Source organism: Tamandua tetradactyla, chromosome 16 (genome assembly GCF_023851605.1).
Source record: "Tamandua tetradactyla isolate mTamTet1 chromosome 16, mTamTet1.pri, whole genome shotgun sequence".
In the NCBI taxonomy this organism is placed as follows: domain Eukaryota; kingdom Metazoa; phylum Chordata; class Mammalia; order Pilosa; family Myrmecophagidae; genus Tamandua; species Tamandua tetradactyla.
The window spans coordinates 44,056,178-44,081,155 of NC_135342.1; the positions used below are offsets into that span (position 1 = coordinate 44,056,178).

At 53.0% G+C, this 24,978-nt stretch overlaps 1 protein-coding gene across 13 annotated transcripts in view; it reads left to right on the plus strand.

Annotated features, from left to right (window-relative positions):
• The first annotated feature begins 640 nt into the window (after window positions 1-640).
• The window catches only part of ADCY7 (adenylate cyclase 7), a 65,281-nt gene continuing 40,943 nt past the window's right edge, over window positions 641-24,978 (plus strand). For 3 of the 13 annotated variants that reach the window (XM_077132385.1, XM_077132380.1, XM_077132386.1), the window contains exons 1-2: window positions 14,765-16,343; window positions 16,843-16,979. The gene's annotated coding sequence lies outside the window, so the exon portion shown is untranslated. Of the gene's footprint in view, window positions 729-14,763; window positions 16,344-16,842; window positions 16,980-17,106; window positions 21,377-24,978 lie in introns of those variants that run through there. The other 10 variants (XM_077132387.1, XM_077132388.1, XM_077132394.1 and 7 more) reach the window with 8 other exon arrangements.

A 24,978-nucleotide genomic window follows, 5' to 3' on the forward strand; every position in this document is an offset into this window, starting at 1 on the left:
AGGAGGTGAGGACACCTACTTTCCGAGGCAGGCTTTGTTGCCAGCAAAGCACAAATGGTCAGTAAAACCTGGACTCAGTATGCACACGGGCCGCTTCCTCTCTAGACCCTCCTAGGCCCTTCAGGCCGCTGTGAGGGGACAAAAGCCAAAGCTCCCGCGTCTTGGCAGGAGGGCGCTAGCCCCCAGTTTGGGATCGTTGGAGAAACCGGGGAGCGCTCTTGGGGGCGGCAGGAAGTGCGATCTGGAGCAGAAACAGCTGAAAGAATTTGCTAGAAAGTGTTTCCTTGTGGGGGTGGGGCTGGGCCTGGCGCTTCCAAACACGTGCGTGAGTTACTTTGAAAAAAAAAAAATTTTTTTTTTGGAAAGGTTTGGTTTGCTGCTCACGTTCCAAGATTGCCCCGACCCTTCCTCCCGCGCCCGCTTGGGGAGGTGGGGGGTCTGTGCGCTAGTCTCCTTTCTGGGGCCGAGGGAGCAGGGCGCCTGGAAGCTGCGCCCGCCCGGACCGGGCACGGGGCGCAGGGCCCCTAAACTCCGGGCGCCCGCCGTGCCCGCCGCCAGGCCTGGGGCTGGGCCGGGCGGCCAGCGGGGGGCGCCTGCGGCCGCTCAGCCGCCCCCGCCCGCTCTGCCGGGTCCCGCCCGCGGCCACTCGGGCGGCGGCGGCGGCCAGAGCAGGAGCCGGAGCGGCGGCGGCAGGTGAGCGCGGCGGCCGGCGGGCTCGGGCGGAGGAGGTGAGGCGCGGCCCGGGACGGAGCGGCCGCTGGGGGACTCCGGGGATGCGCCCGTGCCAGGCCCGGGGGCCCCGCGTCTCGGGGAGCCTGAGAGGCTCTGGGGGTCCCTGAAGGATCCTCGCCGTGCGCGGCCCGGACCCCACTCCGGCGGAGGGGTGTGTGCGGGGACCGGGCGTCTTCCGCCGCGGGCCCTTTCTCCGCCTGCCCTTCCCCGGCTTGCGGTGGGGGTGGAGTGGCCCTCGTCAGGGGTGGGCATTGGAGGGAGGATGCCGGGGCGAGTGGCTCCGCGGGAGAGCCCGCCCCCCTCCAGGGCACCCCCAACCCCGGCTTTGGGGGCGCCCACCCCCTTTCACCCATGCTTTGTTTCCTTGCCGAGGTTTGACTCTCAGATGCTCCCACCCTGAGGCCTCAGCCATACCCCGCCCCACCCCCCCACCCCGCATCCCCAAAGGAAGGAAGCCCTGTGGGGAGAGGGTTCCCTAGCAAGAACTCAGGACCAGCCCCACTTTCTGGATGAGACCTGAGGGAGGACCACGACTCCGTGTCTCCTAGCCCCGCCAGTCACCCTGGACCACTCCCTTAGAAAGCCGTTTGCTTGTGACAGTCAGGGGCAGAGGGGGCTGGTTTGTCAGGTTTCCCAGCCCGGACAAGGCAGGGCCTGGTAATGATCCCCGAAGGAGCCAACCTAGGCCCCTCAAAGTGAAAATCTGCAGTGTGAGAAGGGCAAGACTTGGGGTTTGGGTTGGAGGGAAATCCAACAAGACCCAATAGTGAGAGGGACCTCTCTCCAGTTAAGAGGGAGTAGCTGGGAGAGTGAGCTGGCACCGCCTCCTGCCTTGGGTGCTCACTGGGAAAAACCCGAAATCTTTCCCATGAAGGAGATGGGCAAAGGTGGTGACGACTGACCCTGGTTGGGGGAGAGATGCTAGAGCGGTGCTCTGAGGGCTTGGAGTTGTTTTCCTCCTGGTTTGCATTCTGTTCCCCTCCCTTGAAGGCCAAGAATTTATATTCTTTCTGAGTCCTAGGGCTTAAGCTGGAAAGGAAAGCCTGGGCCCCAATAATTTAGAAGTAGAGCCTGCAAAGTAAGGGAGACTTGTGCTCTGTGTGGTTGGACAGGTCCAGACTGGCCAGATCTGGGTCAGGATCCCGAAGGTTTGGGGCCCCCAATATCGCATGCTGAAGCCACCTCAAGCCTAGTGCAGAGTGATGTTCAGCAGAGGTATGAATGAATGAATGAATGGCCAACAAGGTGGCAGTGGGTTGGGAATTGAGGACTGAGGGGACTTGGGGGACAGGGCTTTGGGTCCTGAGATGAGGGGCCTCTGGGGTTCACTTCCTCGGGTGTGGGCTAGTGGGGGTGGGGGTGAGGTGACAGACTCCGGGTTTGGTGAGGAGGCCCCATAGAAGGTCTGGCGTGTCCTAGGGAGCAGAGATGGGAGTCTCCACGCATGGCAAGTGGGATCTGTTTAGGCAGGGTGTTCTTTAGAGCTGTCTCTCCCAGGGTTGAGTTTGCTGGGTCCTCTTCCCTTGCTGCCCTCTGCCTTGTGAAAGTAGGTGGTCTTAGCCTTTTTGAGGGAGGAAGGCAGGGGGAGGTGGAGCCTGCTGGACCCTCTCAGTGAGTTCTCAGATTTCTGAGGCCCTCCATAGTTTACAAACCTCATACACATCCTTTGTATGGTTTGATTCTCTGTGTTAGGCAGGGCTGGAATTATCAGTCCCATTTACAGATGGGAAAGCTGAGGTCATCAAAGGTCTAATAGCATGTTAGGTATGGAGCTGGTCTTAGGACCTGTACTCCTGTCCTGCTTGACTCGCTTCTGGCAGAATCGAGGTTTGAGGGGGACATCAGTGAGCCTGGCTCCCACCCCAGCAGCGAGTTTCAGGCCGGCCCATCAAATCCTCCCCTCCCCCCTAACCAGGACAAAACATGTTGCCTGCTCACCGGCACCCCCCCTTCTACCCCATACCCATAGTTGTTTTCTGGGGCTTTGCTTCTGTGCCCACCTCTAGGGTCTCCTTCTTCTAAGGGGCTGTTGACGGAGAAGAGGGCCTTATGTGGACCCCCATGGCATATCTAGCAAAGGGGCCTCAGGTGGGCTTGCCTGTACCTGGACAGGAAGCAGAGAGACAAGCCAGGTGTGGTCCCTGCCCTGGTAAGCCTGCTGGCCAACGGGGAGACAGAAGTGTCCCACCGAGGACTAAGGATCTCTCAGGCCAACATGGCACTGAGGGTCAACCCATAGTGGACATCAAAGGAGGACTGGGACTGTTCCTAGGGTGTCTTTGGGGGAGTCTACTGACAGACCATTTTCTTATTTTTCCATGCTTTCTCTATTTTCAAAATTGCCTACAGTGAGGTAGAAAAGCAAAACTTCTTTCCATTTGTGTTGATAAATTGTCAAGAGCAGATTCTTTTGCTGCTTCTCAAACTTGGAGTTGGGTTTAAAGGTGAGGTCTGGGAGCTGATATACGCTCCTGATTTTAATGGGTGTCAAATGGTGGGGTCTCAGGATTTTGAAATATTTAAGTCCAAATTAGCCTCAAAACCTGACAGAAGAGCCCAAAACTCGTAGAAGAAGAAATCCTAATTGTTCCAGAGCTTCTTGGTAATGGCGTTGCTTTTTCTGCCACGTGTCTGCTTTTGTCTGTGGTTCAGGACTGTTGAAGTCTGATGGCCCTGCCCCAGAGGCCAGGCAGGTGGGCCGTCTCAGGGGGAATGGGAGCAGGCTCCTCTCGTACCCCAGGGCCTCCAGGCCAGGGGTACTGGCGGCAGTGTTGCCCCCCAGGCTCCTGACCCTCCCCTAAATGGGAACCAGAGAGTGTGGTTTTCAGGCTGATGCCGACATGCCTCAGTTGGAATAGTGGGGGGCCCCAGGAGATGGCTACTCCATGCCCCTGCGGACCCTCACTGGGGAGGCTGGTTTGTGGAATCAGCCTGCAAGCTTCTCTTACTCTTTCCAGATGCCCACAGACTGTGTGTGACCCCCCCTTGAGTCCCTTTTCTGCTGTGAGAACTTGCACTGTCCTGTGTCCTGCTTCCCCGCCCTCACCTGGCTGTTCCTCCTTCCTGTGAACCTTTCCCTCCGATGCAACCCCACCACGGGTCAGACCACTCTGGACAGCTGACCTTGGGGCTCGCCTTCAGTTCTGGTGGTCTGTGAGTCAGCCACAAGGCCTGGGAGCTCTTGTGACATCTGGCTCTGTCCCTGGGGCATCTACCTTCCTTTCCCTTTTGGATATGTGGGCATTAGTCATGGGCTGTCACTTTAATCGGAAAGAAGGAAAGGCAGGAGCCACAGGCTCCAGCCCTTCACAGCCCGCTCTGTCCCCCAGCTTAAGTGCGGAGGCACATAGGTGGGTGTCCGGCCAGGGCCCCCGCACATGTGGGGCCCAGAAGGCCCAGCCAGGGTGTCAGTTAATGACCACTTGCTGGGTGAGTAGCTGAGAGCAGAGGGAGCCACTGTTTTCGGTTACAACAGGGGCTGTTGTCCTGAAAGACTAGAGAACAGGCTCTGCAGGGAAACCCTGGATATGTCCCAGTATCTGCAGTACCCTAGCTGTGTGATTCTGGGCAAGTGCTTCAACATCTCTGAGCCTCAATTTTCTCCTAATCTCCAAGACAAAGAAAGGCCAAGGTACAGTTCCAGGTTAAAGGAGACCAAAGAGACATGGCAATGAAATGCAGTATGTGAACCTAGACAGAAAAAAAAAAAAAAAATATATATATATATATATATATATATATATATATAAAGGACATTACTGGGACAGTTGGCAAAATTGGAATATGGACTATGATTTAATATATTTATCAAAATAAAATGCCCTGATAACTGTTTCTATGAGTCCTTGTACTTAGGACACTGTCCTGAAGTATCTAGTGGTCAAGGGGCATAGTATAAATAATCCATTCTCATCTATTAAAGAGAAAAAATACCTTGAAGGAGAATGATAAAGAGGATGTGACAAAATGGTAAAAAATTGACAAATCTGGATAAAAAGTACAGGAGAGTTCCTTATACTTTTCTTGCAGCTTTTTTTGAAGTTTGATATTATTTCAAAATTAAAAGTTTAAAGAAAAAGCTTACCTCATGGGACTGTGATGCCAATGAAATGACATTAAATTGTGTGAAACCCTTAAAATGGTCCTGGCACTCTGAACATTAGCTGTCATTGATTCTGTTGCTTTTTCCTTGTCATTTGAAAGGACCAAGCGTGGCTCATCTCGTTGTCACAGTGACCCGGTGAGGCTTGTCTCCACTTAGCGCAAAACTGAAGCCTTGCACGGTGAAGTGGTTTGCTCAGGAGTTAGCCCAACTCACTGATACAAAGAGGGGTTTAAAATTTATTTTGGATTAATTGCCGACAGTTGAAAACCATGAAAACAGAAGAATCGATTTCTAGTTTGCTTTGCCAGCTCAGAAGGCCTTGGCCACCTCAGCCGCAGCTCCTCTTTACCGAGGCCTCAGGTCTCCAGGCTGCCCCGGTGCCCACCCAGCCCAGGAGCTGTCCCCACTTGGCCTCTGGGGTCTGGGTGTGCCATCCCGGGGAGGTAGCATGGCACAACTGATCCCAGGGTACCAGACCCCGAGGCAAGGGCTCTTCCTCTCCACCCACGCACTGCTCCATCACACCTTCTGCCAGGGAGCACCTGCTAGGGTCGGGGTCGGCAAGAGGGGGGGAAGGGGGAGGCGCCGGAAGCTTTGAGGCCCTGGCCCTCTGCTCCTGTCGTGGTCCCAGTCCTCCCTCATCCACACCTGCAGCCCTGAGTGGCGCATCCGGCCCCCCCAGGAGGGGTGCAGCAGTTTGCCCACCACCCCGTGGAAGGTGCAGGAGGAACTCATGGGGTGTTGGTTTTGTTGGGGGCCAGGCCACACAGGAGGTGGGCGGTGGTTTCTCTTCCCTGAACCTGGGATTTTCCTCTGTAGAACTCTCCCAGCTTCTTTGGAGGTAGAGGACGGGAGGGACCGTGAATGTCAGCCTCGAGCAGGGTGCGGCTCTGGGTACTCGGCCATGGGGACTGTTTCAGCCCCTGCTCGACCTGTCATGCCTCCAGTCCCCAGCAGCCTCAGTGTGGGGTCCAAGAGGCCGAAGAATGGCCTGAACAAAAGCTGGAAATGGGCACAACCACCCCCCAGGGATGGGCAGGCCTGGCTCACGTGGCCTGTGGGTGTGCCCTCCTGTCTCAGAGGAGGACCATGGCAGAAGGAACTCAGCTTGGTGAGTGGCGGGGGCAGGGGCTGGTGGGCACGACAGATGGGGAAACCGAGGCTCAAAGATGGGATGTGATCTCAAGAAATCCCATAAACAGGTAGCCTGTGCTGTGGCTGGAAGCCAGAGCTGCTGCCTCCTGGGCACTTTCTTTTCTCAGTTATAGAAGTAATTCACATTTATTGTTGAAAAAGCAGAAAACATAAGCATTGAGGTGGCAGAGGGAACAGACTCTGTATTTTAAGTGACCCATTAACATTTTGGTGTATGTCTGCTCAGACTTCAAAAAAAAAAAATGTGTGTGAAGTAAAGAAAAATTGAGCATCCACAGCTTCCCTTATTGTCCTTCGAGCGTTCTGTCTGTCCGCCTTGTTCCCGGGCTTTGTGTGTGGAGCTGCTGGGGGGTGAATTGAAATGTTCTCAGTTAGGCATCAGGATAGCCCCGGGATCTGATATGGGAGGCATCCCAGTTGGCTTTTCTCTGTCCCCTACTGCTGGGCATTTAGGTTGTTTCCAATATTTTTATAGCGCTGCAGTAAAACACTTGGGTAGCTAAGTCTTTGTATATATTGGAGATTCTTTAGGATGCAACAGGTCCATTTGTCAACTTCGTGACGCCTGCAGGACTGGACATGGGTTTGCGGCGGGGCTGTGTTTTGGGGTGGGGGTCCTGGGTGCCGTGAGCATCCCGTTCCTGGTAAACTCCTTTGTGGCCAGAGGATGAGGCAGGGAGGGGCTCCCAGGAGCAGGCTTTGCCAGGAGAGGCGTGAAGCTGCCGCCACCTGGGCTGGTACTTGAAGCCTTTAAGCTTCTACGGGCAAGGTGGTTGCGGCAGAGAGAGGCCAATGAGGACGGGCTGCAGCCTCTCGGGGCTGCCTGAATGGAAAGGCTTGGACCCTGCCGCCTCCTGTTCCTGCTGCAGGGGGTCTTGGAGGACCTGCAGGGAAGGCCTGAGTCGTCTGCACTGGCTCAGAGCAGCAGGTCGGGGAGGCGCTGAGAAGGACCCCTGGACGGCGTGCAACTCGCATGAGCTAACAGATGCCAGAGCTCTTACGGGGATAATGTTTCAGCATTACGTTATGGAAAAATTAAGCGTATATGAAAGAAGACCGGAGAGCACCTCCCCCGTTCTTCCCCAGCCTTCTGCTTCAACTGTCCTCCTCTCTTGGCAGGTCCCCAGGCATCGGACTCTGCGGGCTCCTGGCTCCAGACAGCATACCATCCCCCCTGTTAAAAATTTTAGTGTTTTATGCTAAAAGATAAGAACCCTTAAAAATAAAAAAACGTAATATAATCACCGCACCTAAAAGTCAGCAGTTATTCCTTAAGGTCATCTCAGGGCTCACATTTCTATTGGTTTCATAAACAACAAAAATATCTTTTTCGTCTTTATTGATTGATTGATTTGGGGTGCTTGGGCTGGGGATCAAAACTGGGTCTCCCATGTGGCAGGTGAGCATTCTACCAGCTGAACCGCTTTTAGTTTTTTTTTAAATCAGGCTCCAAATGAGGGCCACGTTGGTTGACACATCTTTTTTAAGCCTCCTTTCATCTGTAGGATTCAGGTGTTTGTATTCTCTTTCACTTAGTATTTTTTGTGAAGCTGGGTCCCTGCCCCAGTAGAGCCTCCTGTAATGTGAACCATGTCCCTTCTCCCCTGCATCTCCTACAAATTGGTAGTTATAGCTACAGGTTTGATCTGATTCCATTTTGGTATTTTGGGGCAAGAGCACATTGGAGATGGCACAGCAGACTTCTTACCAAGAGACGTGCATTGTCTGGTTGAAACTCTTTTTGCAACGCTGGTAGCCATTCATGTTCAGTGGCTTTAAAGATTGTATTTTTAATTATTATGAAAACCTACCTGTTCCTCCTGGTTACAGGTGGTGCCAAGTTTGCCATTGGATGAGAACTTCTGTGGTTTTTCCTTATTCTTGCTTTTTTCTTTATAGCAACTGCTTTCTCTCCCTTCATCTTTTAATTTCATGGCTAGTGCATTTTCATTAGAGAAAACTGGAAAACAGTTTTAAACAAAAAGACAAACATTAAAGTAAAACAGTGCTAAATTCTACCACCCAGTGATAACCCCTATGATTTGAAGTGTATACTTCTAGAGTTTTCTGTGCGCAAACGATATATGCGCATCTGTTGCATTGTCAAACGAAAAAGCGATCGCCCTGCCCATGTGAGCTGTTCTTTACTCTTCGTGGCATCTCGTTAATCTTCCCAGAATCTGCCGGGAGGGGTGGGGTCTTCCTCCCTGCCCCATTGCCTTTCGCACTGGGCTGACTGTGGGCGAAGGATGGACAGCTGCTGGCGTGGTCCAGCTGCCAAGTTTTTCAAAGGAAATAAGGACTTTTGGTTGGCAGGGCTGTCAGGCTCACATCTGGTTCTTTGGGATAGTCTGCTGTTACTCAACACCGTGACCCTGGCTGCCCCCTTCCTTCTCCAAAGCCCTAGTTGCCCCAGCCTGCAGCGTCTGGGGCCTCGGACGTCATGGGAGCCAGCCCCTGCCTTATGTGTGAGTCAGGGCATGTCACCCCCACAATGTAGGATTGTCCATCCTTCCTTATTCTGGGGCATTAAACTTGGGACAAGCAACAGATATGTAGATTTTTACAAAAGAGGGGCAGTGGCTAAGGGGAGCTGAATGTGATAGCAGAGATGCTGTTTACTTAGGACGTGTTTGTTTGGAGTGGGGTCCCCCCACCTTCCCCCAGGTCACTCCTTAGGACCGTCACTAATTAGGAGTCAGACAGCCCTAGTTCTGCCCTATGATTTATAACCTGTTGCTTTACCTGGGTAAGCCCCTTGTCTTTGGGAAACCCTTTTCTGCCTGTTAAGTAGAAATGAGGGGTGAGCTGGGTGTCTCCATGTGCTCCCAGCCTGGGAAAGAAGCTGAGCACATCCCCTTGCCCACAGCTGGGAAGAGAGGAAGGCAGAAAGGGCCAGGGGATGAGTCGATGCATTGGAATGCCCCCCCCACTCCCTAGTGTGAAAAATCAGTCTGTGGGGAGGGTGAGTGACGAGACCACAAAGCTGTGCTTGCCGTGGCCAGGCCCTCTCTGCTGGCATCTCACCTCGGACCTCCTGGCCCACAGCTGGAATTGCTGGGGGAACCAGAATGAGGGGGTCAGCAACCTGAAGCCGGTAGTGAGCCAGCTTGGTCTGTCCTCCAAGCAGGGTGAGTCAGCCCTGGGGGAGCTGGGGGTGGGGGTAGGGGTGGGCTCTATTGCTGACTGCACAGAGCAAGTTCCAAGTTTCTACTCTGTGTTCTTGTCAGGACATTGGGTGCAGGTCAATTGGGCAGAAGTGTCATGAGAGCCTCTTGATGCATGGTGCTGGGGTGAGGTGGTCCCTGGGTCGTTCCTGAGCAGCCAGGGGTGCTACATGAGAGCGAGCTCGTCGAGACTCTTTCAGTAATGACAGAAACTCTACTCTAACTAAAGGGAAATAGAGAGGATTTAATAACTTCTGTACATCAAAGTCTAAGTAGAAATTTGGTATGGATTCAGGCATGGCTGGATCCAGGGGTTCAAACGATGTCATGAAGAAAATGTGTGTCTCTCCATCTCTCTGTCCTGGCTTCATTCTCAGGCAGGTTGCTATATAACAAATTACTCTCTGCTCCCCTCCCCAATTTTTTAAAAAATATTTTTATTGATAAATCTTCTCACACAAAAACAGTCCATACATAGTGTACAATCAGTGGCTCACAGTATCATCACATAGTTGTGAATTCATCACCATAATCATTTTTTGGAACATTTGCATCACTCCAGGAGAAGAAAAACTAAAAAACTCATATATACCATACTCTTACGCCTCCCTCTCATTGACTACTAGCATTTCCATCTACCCAATTTATCTTACCCCTTATCCCCTCGATTATTTATTTATTTTTATCTATATTTTTTACTCATCTGTCCATACTGTGGGTTAAAGGGGCGTCAGATACAAGGTTTTCACAGTCACACAGTCACATTTTAAAAGTTATGTCTTTAACAATCAATCATCCTTGAGAATCAAGGCTACTGGTAAATAAAAAATAGGGATAAAAATAAATTATAGAGGAACAAAGGTTAAAATAAGTTGAGTTCACCTGTTGAGAGGCCACATTTGAGCAACAAAAGAGGTTCTCTGGGGGTGACTCTTGGGCTAAGAGTCTAAGATATAGTGTAAGAGTATAAGATAGTCTAAGAGTGTAAGATAGGCTTAGCCTAGCCTTTGCAGGGATAAGTTTCACAGGAGCAAGCCCCAAGATCGAGGGCTTGGCCTATTGATTTTGTTGTTCCCACTGTTTGTGAGAATAGTAGGAATTCTCCAAATGGGGAAGCTGAATATTTCCTCCTTTCTCCCCAGTCCCTCAGGGGGACTTTGTAAGTACTTCTTTATTCACTGCCGACATTATTCTGGGATATATCAGGGCATCACACACCTGGACAAACCAACAAAATATCACACCCTGCTCAAGATTCCATGTACTTATGGTATTCACATAAACTGACCATATAAGTTAAGTTAGATAATGAACTAACCAAAACATAAATTTTACACCAAATAAACATCTCTCCCTTTGGTCTCACACAGAAGTTGCAGTTTTAAAATATGGACAATAATATCCTTTACCCTGTATTCTAATCTGTCTTAGTCCTATCCAGATCAGCTTCCGTCACCCACCTCCCCAATTTGCTGGCTTCAAACAATGAACAGTATCTCACTTTTTGCAAGTAAGGAATTCGGGAGTGGCTTAGCTTATATGGCTCAGGGTCTCATGAGGTTGCTGCCAAGCTCTCAGTCACGCTCCCATCATCCAAAGGCTAGACAGAAGCTCTGCTTCCAAGGGGCCCAGTCCCATAGCTGGCTAATTGGGGCTGGTTGTTGGCAGGAAGTCTCAGTTCCTTGCCGAGTGGACCTCTCCACCGTGGGCTGCTCGATTAGCCTCATGACATGGTAGCTGGCCTCTCCCAGAGCAAGTGAGCAAGACGGGAGCCTCAGCATCTCTCGTGACTTCTGCAGTGTTATTGGTCACACGGGTCAGCCCTGTTATGGGGGGAAGGGTGTGACTGCCAGGAGGCAGGGCCATCGGAGGCCAGCTTGCAGATGGGCTACCATAGCGGCAAAGATGCCCCCCACAGGTCCCAGCTTATATCCCTACCAGCCTTATGAAATGAGAGCAGCTTTTTTTCTGTGTAGTTCCAACAGAAGTCCTGGGATGGAGTCTCACTGGCCCACTTTAAGTCACATACCCATTCTTCAACATACCCTGGTCACGAGCCCACTAGACAGTGGTTGGTTTCTCATAAGAACAGAGAACAGTTACAAAAAGGGAAATGGATGCCACAGAGAGGGAGGTAAAGCCCTATGTGTCCACTATGGAGGGCTCAAGGAGAGGCCTGGGGCACTGTGGCCCAGAGTGGGTGACAACAGGGCAAGGGGGAAGGCTTCCTGGAAGAGGCGGCATTTGTATTTATCTTGACAAAGGTGAGTGGGATTTCGACCAGAAGAAGAAGGACATGCCATGTGACAGAAAGGCCTGTGCAAAGGAAAGGAAGGACGAGATAGCAGGATGGAGGTACGAAGGAGGGAAAGAGGAGAAGGGCTAGAGGGCTAGAATGAGAAGCTGGGACTTGACTCAGGAGGCACAGGGGAGCCATGGAAGGTTGCAGCCCAGGGAAGGCACGTGGTAGAGCTGAACTCTAGGGTGTGGCTTTGGAAGAGCACCTTCTGCTTGACCTCCCTCACCTGCTGGCTTTGACTGGGCACTTGCTATGTGCCTTATGCACAGTTCTCACCCAACCCTCACAGCTGCTCAAGAAGTTGGGTCATCACATCTTGATGTTACAAATGCATCCCTGAGCCCCAAGATCGGGTAAGGTGGCTGAGGTCGCTCCGCTGGAGGCTCTCACTCCTCAAGTCACAGCCCCTTCACCCACATGGAGGGGCTGGGCCGGGCCGCTGGCCTCATTGCTCTGACCCCAACCAGGGTCTCCTCTGGGACGTGGCGATCTCCATGACCAGCAGAAAGGAAACAACAGAGACTAGTTCTTATTGCTTTTTCCCCACCTAAGAACGCGCTCTTGAGTTTGAACGGTGCTGCGGTGCTCTGGAGAGGCCAGGACATCTGGGTTTGGCAAACAAGGCCAAACTATTTGCGAGTGGTCAGTGCTGCTTGTCCCTTGGCCGACTGACAACACTGCCTTGTTTTTGCTATGGTTTTATTCCTTTTTACTCGCTATTTCACAGCCTCATCATTTTCTCACAACAGCCCATGGCTCCTACAAACCAGTTGGAGATCGGCTGGGCCATCGCCCTGGCTCGGAGGGCCTTATCTTGGGCCCCCTCCTCCACGGGTCTCCGAGCCTTGCCCACATGCTGGGGTCTCTCTGCCCTGAGCTCTGGACCACGCGCCTCCCCATTCACAACGCTTCCCTCCCAGGCCTTTGTCCCATGTCGCTGGGGGACACATCTTAGCCATCGGATCCTCCTTCTGATCTAGGAAGTTGCACAACAGGGGCTCCCCAGCAATCAGGGAGGGGTCCTGCTGAGTGGGACAGAGAAAGGCTGGGGCCGGGCTGGTGCAGCTGAGGCTTTGTGCTGTGGTGCATTGGACAAACAGAAGCCAGTCCCATCTGACACTGTGAAAGCCCACGGTTGGCCACGCCTTTGGGGGACTTTATTAAGCAGTCTTAGGAACCCCCTGTGCCAGGGCTTGAGGATCTCGGGATAAGGGTCTGCACCAACCCCCCTCTGGGATTTGGAGCCGCTCATCCCCAGGGAAGCCCTTCCTTTCACCCAAGGATGATATGGGGTGAGTGGTGGGGCATAGGCATGAAGTAGGTCAGGCCTGAGTTTGCATCCTGGCTCTGCCTTTTCCTAGCTGTGTGTGTTTGAGCAAGCAGTGCAGCCTCTCTGGGCCTCGATTTCCTGTTCTGTAGAGTGGTCATAACAACAGGACCTCTCCATGGCTTCATGTTGGAGCCTTGGCATGACACCCAGCATGCAGCCACGTGGGGGACCTCAGCCTGCAGTGGTCAGGGTGTATAGCTCCTGCCTGTAGCAGCCTCAAGGCTGGCATGAGGGGTGGGTGGAGTGGGGAGCAGGGTACCAAGTCTCTGGTGGCTGGCACTGGGGAGTGCTGAGGTACAGCAGGTGCTGGCAGAGACGTGGCTGTGGCAGGATGGCAGGGATGTGCCTGACCGCTGTGTTCTCTGAGGGAACAGCTGAAAGGCTGGGCAGGAGGTTTCAGCTGTATAAACCTGGCCTTTGTCATCAGTGGTTTATTAGGTCCCTGCCAGATGACACTCTCTTGGTGTTCTGGATTGGGTTCGACTTTTCACTGCCACCAGCCTTGTCTGGTTCCCACTAGAACCCACCAATGCTGAGGAGCCTTTCCCCTGGCTGCCGGCTTCCACCTGGGCCCTCGCCACGTCGCCTTCCATGTGGCAGCTGAGCTCACCTTCCAGGAATATAAACAGAGCAGGTCACCCCGCCCTCAGCAGCCTGCCTCCCACCTGGACTTTCTCTGGCCCTCGAGGCCTATGTGACCCTCCCCTGCTGACACCCCCAGGCCTATCTCATGCCCCCTTCCCCTCTGCTCGCTCCTGTCCAGCCATACAGCCCACCATCCTGCGTCTTAGACCCCAGCTAGGGTCCTGCTGCGGAGACTTCACTCAGGCTTTCCTCTGCCTGCAGTGCCAGACCCCCACCCTTGCCCCCGTCTTTTGGTCCTGTCTTAAATGTCACCTGAGCAACTTAAATGAGCACCTTCCCCATCTGGTCCCCCTGCAGGCTCCATCTCCACACCCTGGCCAGACTCTCGCCAACTAGATCAGGTCAGGTCTGATTTGTTTCTTATAATACACCCAGCACCTGGCACCATGCCCACCATGAATGTTTGTTGACTGAATAGACAAGCTAATCAATTCCTTTTCCTTTAAAATATGGACGTGCAATTTGTATCCAAATACGTTCAGAAATCTTAGCTGTACAGAATGGTGGATTTTTCTTGTGTGTGCACCCATGTCACCAGCACTCAGATCAAGATTTAGAGCTTCTCCAGTCCCCAGAAAGTTCCCTCATGTCTCATGCCAGTAAACAGCCCCTCTAGAGGCCACCACAATCCTGCTTGCTATCACTATAGATTAGATTTGTCTTAATTTTCATATAAAGGGACTCAGACAAGATATATGCTTAGCATCTGGTCCTTTCATTCTACTTAATGTTGGCATGATTCGTCCCAGTTGCTGGGTATGCCAGTAGTCCGTTCCTTGTTACTGCTGAGTAATATTCCATTGCACGAATATAGATCTTTGCTTATCTGTTCACCTGCTGATGGACATTCAGGTTGTTTCCAGTTTGACTGTTATGAATAAAGCTGCTATGAACTCTTGGATACAAATCTTTTGTGGACATGTATTCTTTTCCTTGGCTACATACTTTGAGGAACAGAACAGCTGAGTCATAGGAGGCATACATATAGCTTAAATTGATGCTGCCAGTTTTCCCATGTGGCTGTATCATTTTACATTTCCACCAGCGGTATATAAGAGTTCCCGTTGCTCCATGTCCTTGTCTGCACTTGATATTTTTGGTCTTTTAAATTTTAGCCATTCTAGTGGTGTAGTGGTATCTCAAAGTGGTTTTAACTTTTTGGTAATTAATGATGTCAGATACCTTTTCGTGTGCTTATTAAATATTTTAGTGTCCTCTGTTGAAATGCCCCTTTAAATCTTTTTCCCATCTTTAAAAATGGGCCATTTGTCTTTTTCTTATTGATTTGTAGGAGATCATATATTCTGGTGAGGAGTCTTGTCTGTTGTAGGTTGGGAGCATCTGCTCGCAGTGTATGCCTACCCTTTATCCTCTGTCTGTGATGCCCTTTCCATCTCAGCTGTGGAACATCCAGGCCTGGAGCAGTGCTTGACTGAGATGTGTCTGCTGTAGAAGAAGGCACCAATGACCAATGGCTGGACCCCCATTGAGGTCTCCCACTGGAACAACCCAGGGCCCTGGGTGGGTCCTATACCTGTCTTCCCTCTGGATGGCGGACCTTAGGACAGAGGCTGGGTCATGCCCATAACCTCCAAACCCTTGGCATGGGGCTGGCACAGACGCCATGTCCAGGCCCTTTTGGCCGCTGTGCACTGGATGTCCATTCTGAGCCCGTCCCAATGCTGGGTCCTGGGGCACTGCTCTCAATGGAATGGCTTCATCTCTCCCTCCCCAGGAAAGTCATCTGGGGAGACAAAGCAGTGTCAGGTCCTGCCACAACGCCAGGTGCTGAGACAGGGAGGATGCTAGGACTGGAGGGCCTACAAGAGGAGGGTTCAGGGGCAGGGACCTGCTCCGGTCGTCAAGGAAGACTTCCTGGACGGGGAGGGCACTCCTGCCCTTGCTTTCAAGGAGCTCACACCCAAAGGGTCAAGATAAAAGGTAGAGAAAGATCCCAAGAACCCATACCATATGCGTGGAAGGGCTCCCTGAGGACCGGAAGTCTCCACCCGCCAGCTGGGCCCACGCTTCCCATCTGTCTTTGAATTTCTCTACACCCTGCTTTCCAGCCCCTCCCAGTCTGCTTCCTCGTTACTGAGCTCCCTGTGATCCGGATGGGGGAAACTGGGGTCTGCAAAGAGGGGGAGCTGGGGCTCGAGGCCTGGCCTTTTGGTGCCCAGGGATGTGTGTTTTTCTGGAGGCTCTGGCTGTCTAGAACAGGAACTCCAAGATGTGGTCTTAGCTTTGCCCCTTTCCTGGTCCTAGCATGGGGACAGGTGTGAACTGGAGGGGCAGGAGGTTGGACTGGAAGGCTTTTGACCTCCCAGGCCAATGCATGAGTCTGCTGGGCTCCCACTCAGAGATGGATGTGACCACTCATTATACGGGTGGGGAGACTGAGGCCCCGAGAGGTGAAGGGCCTGTCTGTAAGTGGCGGAACCCGGTTGAGGATCACGTGCCAGGCTGCCTGCCTCTAATTGCTTATTAAGGATGCATTTACTCCCTGGTTTGGCACTGTCATCTTGGGACTTCTAATGGAGGTTTTGGGTACTTGTTTCATTTTTTTTCAAAGTTGTTCCAGCTTAAAGCTTCACATTTCCATGAAGTCATCAGAGCCGGGAGCATGGCCTGACTGCTCCCCCCACCCTGTCGAGGGCTCTGCCATGGCTGGGAGAGGGGCTTCCCACACACCCCGAGAGGCCCTGAGCTGAGAGCTCAGCATTTGCCTTTCTGCTGCCGCTACAGCCGAGGCAGGAAGTGGTGGGTCCCAGCTGTGACTCATTTTTGTTAGTAGCTGGTGGAAAGACCTTCACATGTGTGAGCCTGGATGGGGCCCTGGAGGGGAGAGAGGCCACGTCTCTGCAGGCTCAGACCTTGGCTTAGTTGCTGAGGGACCCCAAGGAGAGCCAGGTAAAGCAGGGGGAGGGGGTGGGGCATGGGCAGGCTCTCCACCCCCAGGCGGATGGTTGGGAAGCCAGCTCACGTGTGTGGGCCTGGCCCGGGGTTGGGGGGAGGCTGTAGAGCCTCCTGGACAGACAGACAGCAGGTGGGGCAGGCAGCTCTTCGTCAAGAGACCAGAGACCAGGGCGGGCCACGGTGGCTCAGCAGGTAAGAGTGCTTGCCTGCCATGCCCGAGGACCCGGGTTCCATTCCCGGTGCCTGCCCATGTTAAAAAAAAAAAAAAAAAAAAGAGACCAGTTGTCACCGGGTTCCCCAGATGGAAAAGAAAGTGAGTTATTACTGCTGTGTAGTTCACTGGGCCAATTCCACCTGGAGCTCTACCAACCACAAACTCTCCAGTGCCCACACGTCTTCCCAAGGCGGTAATTTTACATTTGCAAATGCACTTTACTTTTCTCAACAAGAGTAAACATCAGTGAGTGAAGGGTCAGGGAACTTACTTTATTAGATGAACAACAACAAACAGACAAGACAAGCTCTGAAAGTGATACATGCCCAAGACAGAGAACAAAGGCACCTCGAGAACTTGAAACAATCTCTGCAGCTCTCCCAGCCTCAGGCCCCAGGACCAATGAGCCTTCCAAGGTGGGTCCTTCTGCATCCTTCTGTGCACATCCAAGTGCACGCCCACCCACCCAGGGCGAAGCCAGCGCCGTGTGGGGGTCAGGGGCCGCTGCGACCAGGGCTTCCTGGGGAGGGCGGGTGGAGGGAAGCAGAGGCCGGGCTGGAGGGGCCGGAATGACCCCCCTTTCTCAGCATGACCTGCTCTGCTGGGGGCCTTGGGTGGTTTCAACCTGAACATGATGAAGTAATTGGTTCATCATGTCTTAGCAAAGAATACAGCTTTGATAAGTATTTGGTTCCTGATGTCTTAACAAAAATGTCTATAAATTAAACACTAAATCTGTAACTTTGTGGATCTATTCTTGCCTTGTACAAGGCTAAAGAAGATAGTCGAGTGGAAAATGAATCGATTTCAGAGGAAGTGTAAGTGACAGGTGGGATGTACAGGTGTCTGAGCCACCCGCGTTAGGGAAGGCCTTCTCTGAGCGCCCCTCGGTTCCGGGCAGGTCGTGTGTCTTCCCTCTTCCTCCAGGTGGGCCCTGGGTTTTCCAGGATTTCCCGGTGGCCCCCAGCGGCCCCCAGCACAGCGGTGGGACTTCTTTGTGTTCTGGGCTCTGTGGCTCTTGGAAGGGCAGGTGTGGACTTGGTGAAGGAAGAGTCTCTGTGGCATTTTATTGGGAAGAAGAGGCTGTTTACCAGCAGCCGGTGCCCTGAGGGTGGGGGCTGAGGAGTGGCCTTGCAGGACTTCTCTGCCTGGAGCAGGTCTCAGGTGTGGGAGTTTGCTTAGGCAGTGAGAGGTGGGATGGGACAGGAGGGGGCTCGGATATAGGCTAAGGGCCCTTCTTGAGAGGAGACGAGGGTCCAATATGCTGTTGCTTTGGGGACGTACACCTCCCTTACAGTTTGTAGCCATTGGCTTAACCCGTTCCCTGCCTCCCCTACTGCCCTGTGTGGGCATCACCCCCAGTTTACAGAGGGTAAACTGAGGCCCAGAAGGGTGGTGTCTTGTCCTGGGTCGTACCATGAGTGGGTTTGCAGGGTGTCCACTTACTGGTGTCATGTGGCCCCTTTGCCTGTCCTGTCTCAGGAGGGAGGGTAGATTTCCTGGAGGAACTGGGAGGTGAGGATGGATGGTGCTGGGCTGAGGGGTCTCCCTGGCAGCCTGCACCCCTGGGGCTAATTACTTTACCTCTCTGCTCCTTAGTTTCTGTATCTGTAAATGGGGCTGATGACTGTGCCAAGGGCTGGCTGCAGGTTGCTGGAAGAGTTGAATGCACGGAAGATGCTTTCCACAGCATTTGAGGCTAGCGAACCCAGGCTAAGAGGCTTCTAGCAGGGTCCTGAGCCCCTCCAGCCTGTAGGGGACATCCTGCCAGCCACCTCCTCTGCCTAGTGGCCTCCAGCTCTGTCCCCTTCACTCCCCCACCCCTGTGGCAAGTCTGGTGTGTGTCTCCTCTCACCCACCTATAGCTCCTCTTGTCCCTATTTCACATGGAGTATGGCAGGGCACCCACCAGCCATAGGCATCTGGCCAGAATTGCTGGTGCCCACGGATTTCACAACCAGGCCACGTGACGGCTGTGGGCATTGCCCAACCAGGGGTGGACTTGCTGAGTTGGAGCACCCTCCTTTCAGTGCTCCCCTTTCTCCTCACTTCCCTTCACCTTGAAAGCCCTTCTAGAATGGACTAAGTCTCAGGATGCAGTGATTGCTGGAGCAGAGGCGTCTCAGTGCCTTTGTGGGAGCCTCTTCTCCCTGTGACCCCTGGGGTAGGCTTTCCGCCCACACCTGCTCATTGACAGAGCAGTTCCACGGGCAGTTTCTGAGCACCCACTAAGCTCTGTGTTGGGAGGGTACACCTGAGTGGACCCCACTGCCACGATGGGGCAACCCTGGGCCTGGCAAATGAGGCCATGGGGTTCCCACATTGCCCCTAGCCTGGTTAAATGCTCCAGGGCTCTCCACTGGCTGTGGATGCATGTCTGAGCCCCTTCTCCTGGTGTCTGAGCCCTCCAGTCCTGGCTCCATCCTCCCTGGCCAGCCTCACCCCCAGCCACCTGGACCAGTCCCACTGATTGCTTACCAGGCTCCCTGTTCTCCCATGCCTCTCCTGCACCCTCTGCCTGGGTGTTTCCATCTGCTTGGAGGGTCTCCCTACCTCCTCTTAGCTTCAGGGGTCCTCAAGTGGGCAAGAAGAGGGGGCTCTATAGTGTTTGCTTCTGACTCAGCTTGTTTGGCAGCCATTCACCTCCCTGAGTCCTGGACTGAGTCCCTGCCCCCCACTCCTTTTTTTGATACCAGGAGCACCCTACTCTCTCTGTCCTCTCCTTCCTGCCTCTTTCTCCTGTCCCTCGACACCACAGTTGACCCTGGGGGAAATTACCCCCCAACAGGGCCTTAGGGAAAAGGGAAGCAAGGTGAAGTTGTCACTCCTTCTTGGCTTAAAAGGTCCCCTCCTTCTACTTCCTTCCTGGGTTCTGGGACCTCACCTGGAGGTGATGGGAGCAGAAGGGGCGGGCATGACACTTAGACATATGGTGTGTCCCCAGGGAGGAGTGCATACCCCATTTGGCTTTCAGGGGGCATGAGGCCCCCAGGAGGCAGGCGCTGCATGTAGTGCTTGATGCCACCGTTACCTCTCAGGACCTGGGTGCCTGATGGTCATCTGGACACAGGTCCCCTGATCAGAGGCCTCTGTTCTCCAGATCCAGCCCTTCCAGGGGCCTTTCATGTCCTGGCTGGCCGGTCACCCAGCTCCCACCCTCAGAAGTAGCCCAATCTTGAAACCTCAGGCTGATCTAGGTTGATAATTTTGGGGTTGCTGGCTGGCTGAGCAGGAAGAGGCCTGAGCTCCTGGAGTGCAGCTGTGTTCTGCATGGAAGGGGAAACTGAGGTCTGGACTGTTCTGCAGCCTCAGGGCAAGTGCGAGTTCTTCTGGTGGGAGAGGGGGCCTGAGCTATCTGCCCTCAGTCAGAGGAAAGAATGTGAGCTTTGGGGCTGCCTTCTCAGGGGGCTGTCCCCTCTTCCTTCATGCCTCAGTTTCCCCATCACTGCAGTAAGTAGTCTTACTTCACCTGTGCGTCTCCCTGCCCGTGTGGGGCCAGGTGAGACCTCAAGATCAGCCCGTCTTGCTCCCAGGCCTCCCACACCTGCCCCTGCCGGACGCATCCAGGTGGGGGAGGAGTTGCCCTTTGAAGTCCACTGAGATGCTGCTTTAATGGGAGAACTGGACTAACTGGCAGGCATCCTTCTTTGAAACACCCAGACTCCCTGGAGCCACCACTTGGCAAGGCTGAGTGTGCTGGGAAGTGGGGGCCTATGTGCCAGGCAGGCCTAGGGGCAGGGGAACCCATGGAGAGAAGAGTTGCCTTTGGGGGTGACAAGAAGTGAGACTGAGAACCCTGGAACTTTAAGTGTGTCCCCTAGTGCCAGTTTATATCAAGGTTTCTCAGGTTTCTAACCCCTCATCTGTGAGCCAGGTGGCATGAGTCCAAGGGATGGAACTCACTGGGTGAAACTCCAGTTCATTCTGTAGGTGAGCAAAGCGAGGCCCAGAGAGGTTAATTCATATGCTCAAGGTCACACAGCTCCCCCAGGTAGAAAGGGACTCAAACCTATGCCGTTTGGTCTCAGCGTCTGTGCTCTCTACTCTTCAGCTTCCTGCCCTCCCCAATTGAGACTGTACCTGTCCCATGCTGGTATTGAGTTCCACAGGGGACCTGTTGTCTGTGTCCTTAGTGTGTTGTAGCCTTAGCGCCTTGCCCTGTACCTGCTTCACGGCAGGGCCCCAGTGAGCCCCTGTTGAATGGAGGGAGTGTGGGTGGGGCTCGGTGTTCCACGAGGGGCCTGCTTCTCTTGGTAGAAACAGCACACCTCCCAGGTGCAAAGTTTCCTGATTTATGTTTTTCATTTCACTGCCCGAATAGGCCTAGGGTGGGGTCCCGTCATCTCCACTCCATAGGTGAGAAACTGAGGCCTGAGGGGCAGGTGATCTGCCCAAGCTCACACCAATGGGACTCAGGGCACTAGGTCAGCACTCACCGTATTAGCCTCCATGTGTTGAGAAAGGGGCCTGAGTGCCTCCTGTGCACTGGGCAGGCAGGGCGCAGGAATGGTCCTGAACTTGGGGAGGCCTTGGACTGGCCTGGGGACATGCAGGCCCTGTGGAGTAGAAGGGGCACCAAGGCTGGACTTGGGGATGGGGCCAGGCAGCTGTCTCGGAGGAGGTGGCGGCTGAGCCCCACCCTGAAAGGCAGGCAGGGTTCCTCCAGGCCGAGGGGTTTGGGTGCCTGGAAGGCAGGCAGTGTTTTCAGGCTGGACATGGAAGGGTGGGGCTTGTTTGGGGAACCGAAATAAGTCAAATCATGCAGCCATAGAGAAGGCCACGGGCAGTTGTGGAGCAGGTTTTCGGCCAAGGGGTGAGCAAGGACAGGACCTGGTGTTCTTGGGGTGCAGGGCAGGTGCAGGAAGGCTTGGTGGACTGTCCTGAGGGGAGGCCAGGATTCGAGGGGCACAGAGTCTGCCGTGGACCGACACTTCATCATGGCGACCTCTTGGTGCCCAGCCTGGAGTCTGGCTCCAGAAGGCGAGCGTTCATGGAGGGAGCATGTGACCAGGAATGGGGGGGGCTCCGGGTCCAGGGGATAGCTGGAGCGAGGGCCTCCCACACCCCTTTGTGGGCACAGTTCCGGAAACCAGGGCTGTGGTGGTTTGGGGGGGGTGGTTGATGGGTGGGGCTGCTTCCCCTGCAGGAGGGCTGTTCCGAACTCTCAGCTTGGCCTCACAAGCAGCCCCCCTCCCTGCACCCCTCACCCCGGCTTCACTTGGCCTCTCAGAAAACCTCTGGGGAGGTGAGAGTCTCAGCCCACTGGATTAAAGTGGGCCCTCTGGTGGCTGGTGCTGTGGGGCCAAATTGGGGGCCTCTGAGCCAGGTGGTGGCTTCTGGCTTGTGGTTGGACAAGGAAGCCAGTGGTGCCTTCCTGGGCTCCGTGGGTGGGCCGCGGGAGGCTGTGACCCCTGATGTGCCCTGCTGAATTCTGGCTGCCTCTCCCATTGACCTCTCTGTGGCTAGTGTCTCTGCTGGGGACCTCAGGGACCCTGGGGGACTTGAGGAACCAGGCCCAAAGAGGGTGAGGAATCTTCTTAGTCACACAGCTTGTGAGAGGTAGAGCTGGGGCTGAACGTTGGATACTCTGGCATTCAGCTCAGGGCTCTGTCCTCTGCACTGCTTTGTCTGGGCAGATGGGGCAACTGAGGCAGGCGGGCCACTTCCAGGCACTGTGTGGGAGAGTCTATCTGGTCGGTATTTGGAGCTTTTCCCCAGGACAGTTTGCTTCCCTAGCTGAAAATGCCTGAGGGCAGGGATTGTTGCACCCCTGAGTGCTGTAGAGCCCACATCTTCTCCCTCAGCTGCTCTAGCCCTTTCCCCCCTGCTCCCAGCAGAGGCCAAGCTCAGTCCTGGTCTCCTGGCCCATGAACAGGCGAATAGCTGACCAGGGGGCTGTTGGAGGTGGGGAGCGGCTGTCAGAAAAGGGGCGGAGGGTGGCCTCTCAGGCCATGGGTTTTGGGGGGAGGAGCTTCATTGGCGAGTTCATGCAAAAAGTGTCCTGTGAACCAGAAAGACTGGGGGATGTCTTACGGTGTTTAATTCTGCAGGTTTCTTCCCTGCAGGCCTTCTCAGGGCCTTCAATTTGCCTGTGTGCACTTGGAGTCTTTAAAGGGGCAGGAGGAGGAGGTCAAGTGCAGTGACACCTATGAGCAGAGCCCCTTCTAAGGGAGTGTGTGGCTATGTGCATATAGCATTGCATGGCCCCACTGGTGGACAGCAGTCCCCCATGAAATGCAGGGATAGCAGTTAAGAAAGAGCCTGGGCTATGGAGTGGAACAGACTTGGGTTCTAATCCCAGCCCTGCTGCTTCCCAACCTGTGGACTGGTGGGTTAGGCTCCCCGAGTCGGTCTCCTGGCCTGGGAATGGCATGGGAGCACCGCACCCAGGGGTCAGGTATGGCAGTGGGTGCCCACTCAGTGAGCCTACCCTCTCCCCTGCAGTGAGGTCTTCAGAGAAGGGAGGCTTTGGTTTCTCTGACCAGCTTCAGAGGTTGCAGGCCACATCCTAAGGGCTGGGTTTGGTGCTCTCTCTGCTTTCAGCAGGCCTGGGAGGCCTGGGTGAGGACCTGAGCTGCCTGGAGTGCTACCAGGAAGTTGCCTCCATCCACAGCCCGGCACCCCCACCTAGCCCCCCTTGGGCCCAGCACCTTCCAGGCCCAGCGAGGCAAAATGCACAGGAAAGTGGTCCTGTGTGTTGACCCCGCTCCGTCCACCTTGACCCGCTCCCTTGCTGGGGACAGGGGCAGGCTCTGGGTCCACTGGCTTCCACCCCTCGGAGCCCTTTCTGCCAAGCTGTTAGCGCCTGTAATGAGGCCTGCCACCCACACCTGGGCTACTTAGTGCCGCGTGCAGGCTCTGTTCACAGTATCCCCTCGAACCCTCTCAAAGCACATTAACTTGCTCCAGGTCATGCAACTTTGGACCTGGGATCTGTTTTTTTTCTAATAAAAACCTTTCTTTTTTTAAAACTAGAGCAGTTATAGGTTTACATTCATGAAGGAAAGTAGAGAGTCCTGTGGCCCCCCTCCCAGTTTTCCCCATTACTAAGATTTTGCATTAACGTGGTAGCTTTGTTACAACCGATGAAAGAATATTATCCTAATTATATGATTAACTGTAGCTCATGGCTTACAATAGTGGTCTCTCTTTGTATTGTAGGATTCTATTGATTTTTTTAAACTTTGGTCTCGTAGCATATATACAACCTAGAATTAATCATTTAACCACTTTCATGTGCTCGAGTCAGAGGTGTGAAACACACTCACAACGTTGTGCTACCAAAAGCATTTAAAAAAATTTCCTATCATGGTCTTAGTTTACATGTGTGCATGGCAATTTCAGGAGTTCTAAACTCCTTGCTCAAAGAAGAAAGAAAAGAAAAGGAAAATAACCTATGTGGTATGAATCATGTATGATGTGGGTACTTCATATTATCTCTTATACTTTTGATTATATTTCTGAGTTATGTAAAAAATTTTCAGTTCTAGTAATGAAGAAAATGAGTTTTAAGGATAGTAAGCAATAAGCTCAATATTCACAACTGGTCAGATTATTTTGTACTCTTCACCATTTTTGCTTCTGTTTGTGGCCACCATTTAAACCACTTATGTACTGTTTTGCTATTATTTGCTAAGACCAATGAACAAATAAATAACAACAACAAGAACAAAGCATACATTTAAAGACAGTAATCAGGTACACTTCAATTTTGAGAATTATGGGAAAATGTTATTCTGATGACAGATTGTCTATGGAAGGTAATTCTTAAGGTTAATCATTGGCTTGATTTTTTCTTTCATTATAAAATAAAGGAAAAGGGTTAATTAAAAAAAATTTCCTATTATGATGACAGAAATAGAAAATTGAAAAATGAGAAGCAAAGTTCGTCTTTTCTGGTAAAGGCACAGTTTTGGTTCCTCCGTGTCCTGGAGGAACATCCTTTACCACGTGCATTTTTCTCAGGGTACTCTGTGCCATCCTGCATTTCTAGCTGCCTCACCCTTTAGTATAAATGCTTTATACTCCTTTGTAAGAATGTATCCCAATTTATTTTACCTGCCCCTGACTGATAGCAATATAGGTTGCTTTCAGTCTTTTGCTATCACAAATAATGCTGCAATGAATAATCTTGCACACATATTTCACACATGCAGGAGCGTAGGGTAGATTACTTGAAGTAGGTTTGCTGGGTCAAAAGGTATGTGTGCACATTAGTGATTATTTTAGATATTACTAAGTTGCCCTCCGGGATTATACCCAGTCAAACTTCTGCCAGCCATGAACGTGAGTACCTGTTTCCCCATAGCCTGCTCAACACAGACTTAAGAAATGCTTTGATATTTGCCAATTTGATTAGTGAAAGTGGTTTTACACTGTAATTTTAATTTGCATTTCTCTTATTACAGTGAGGTC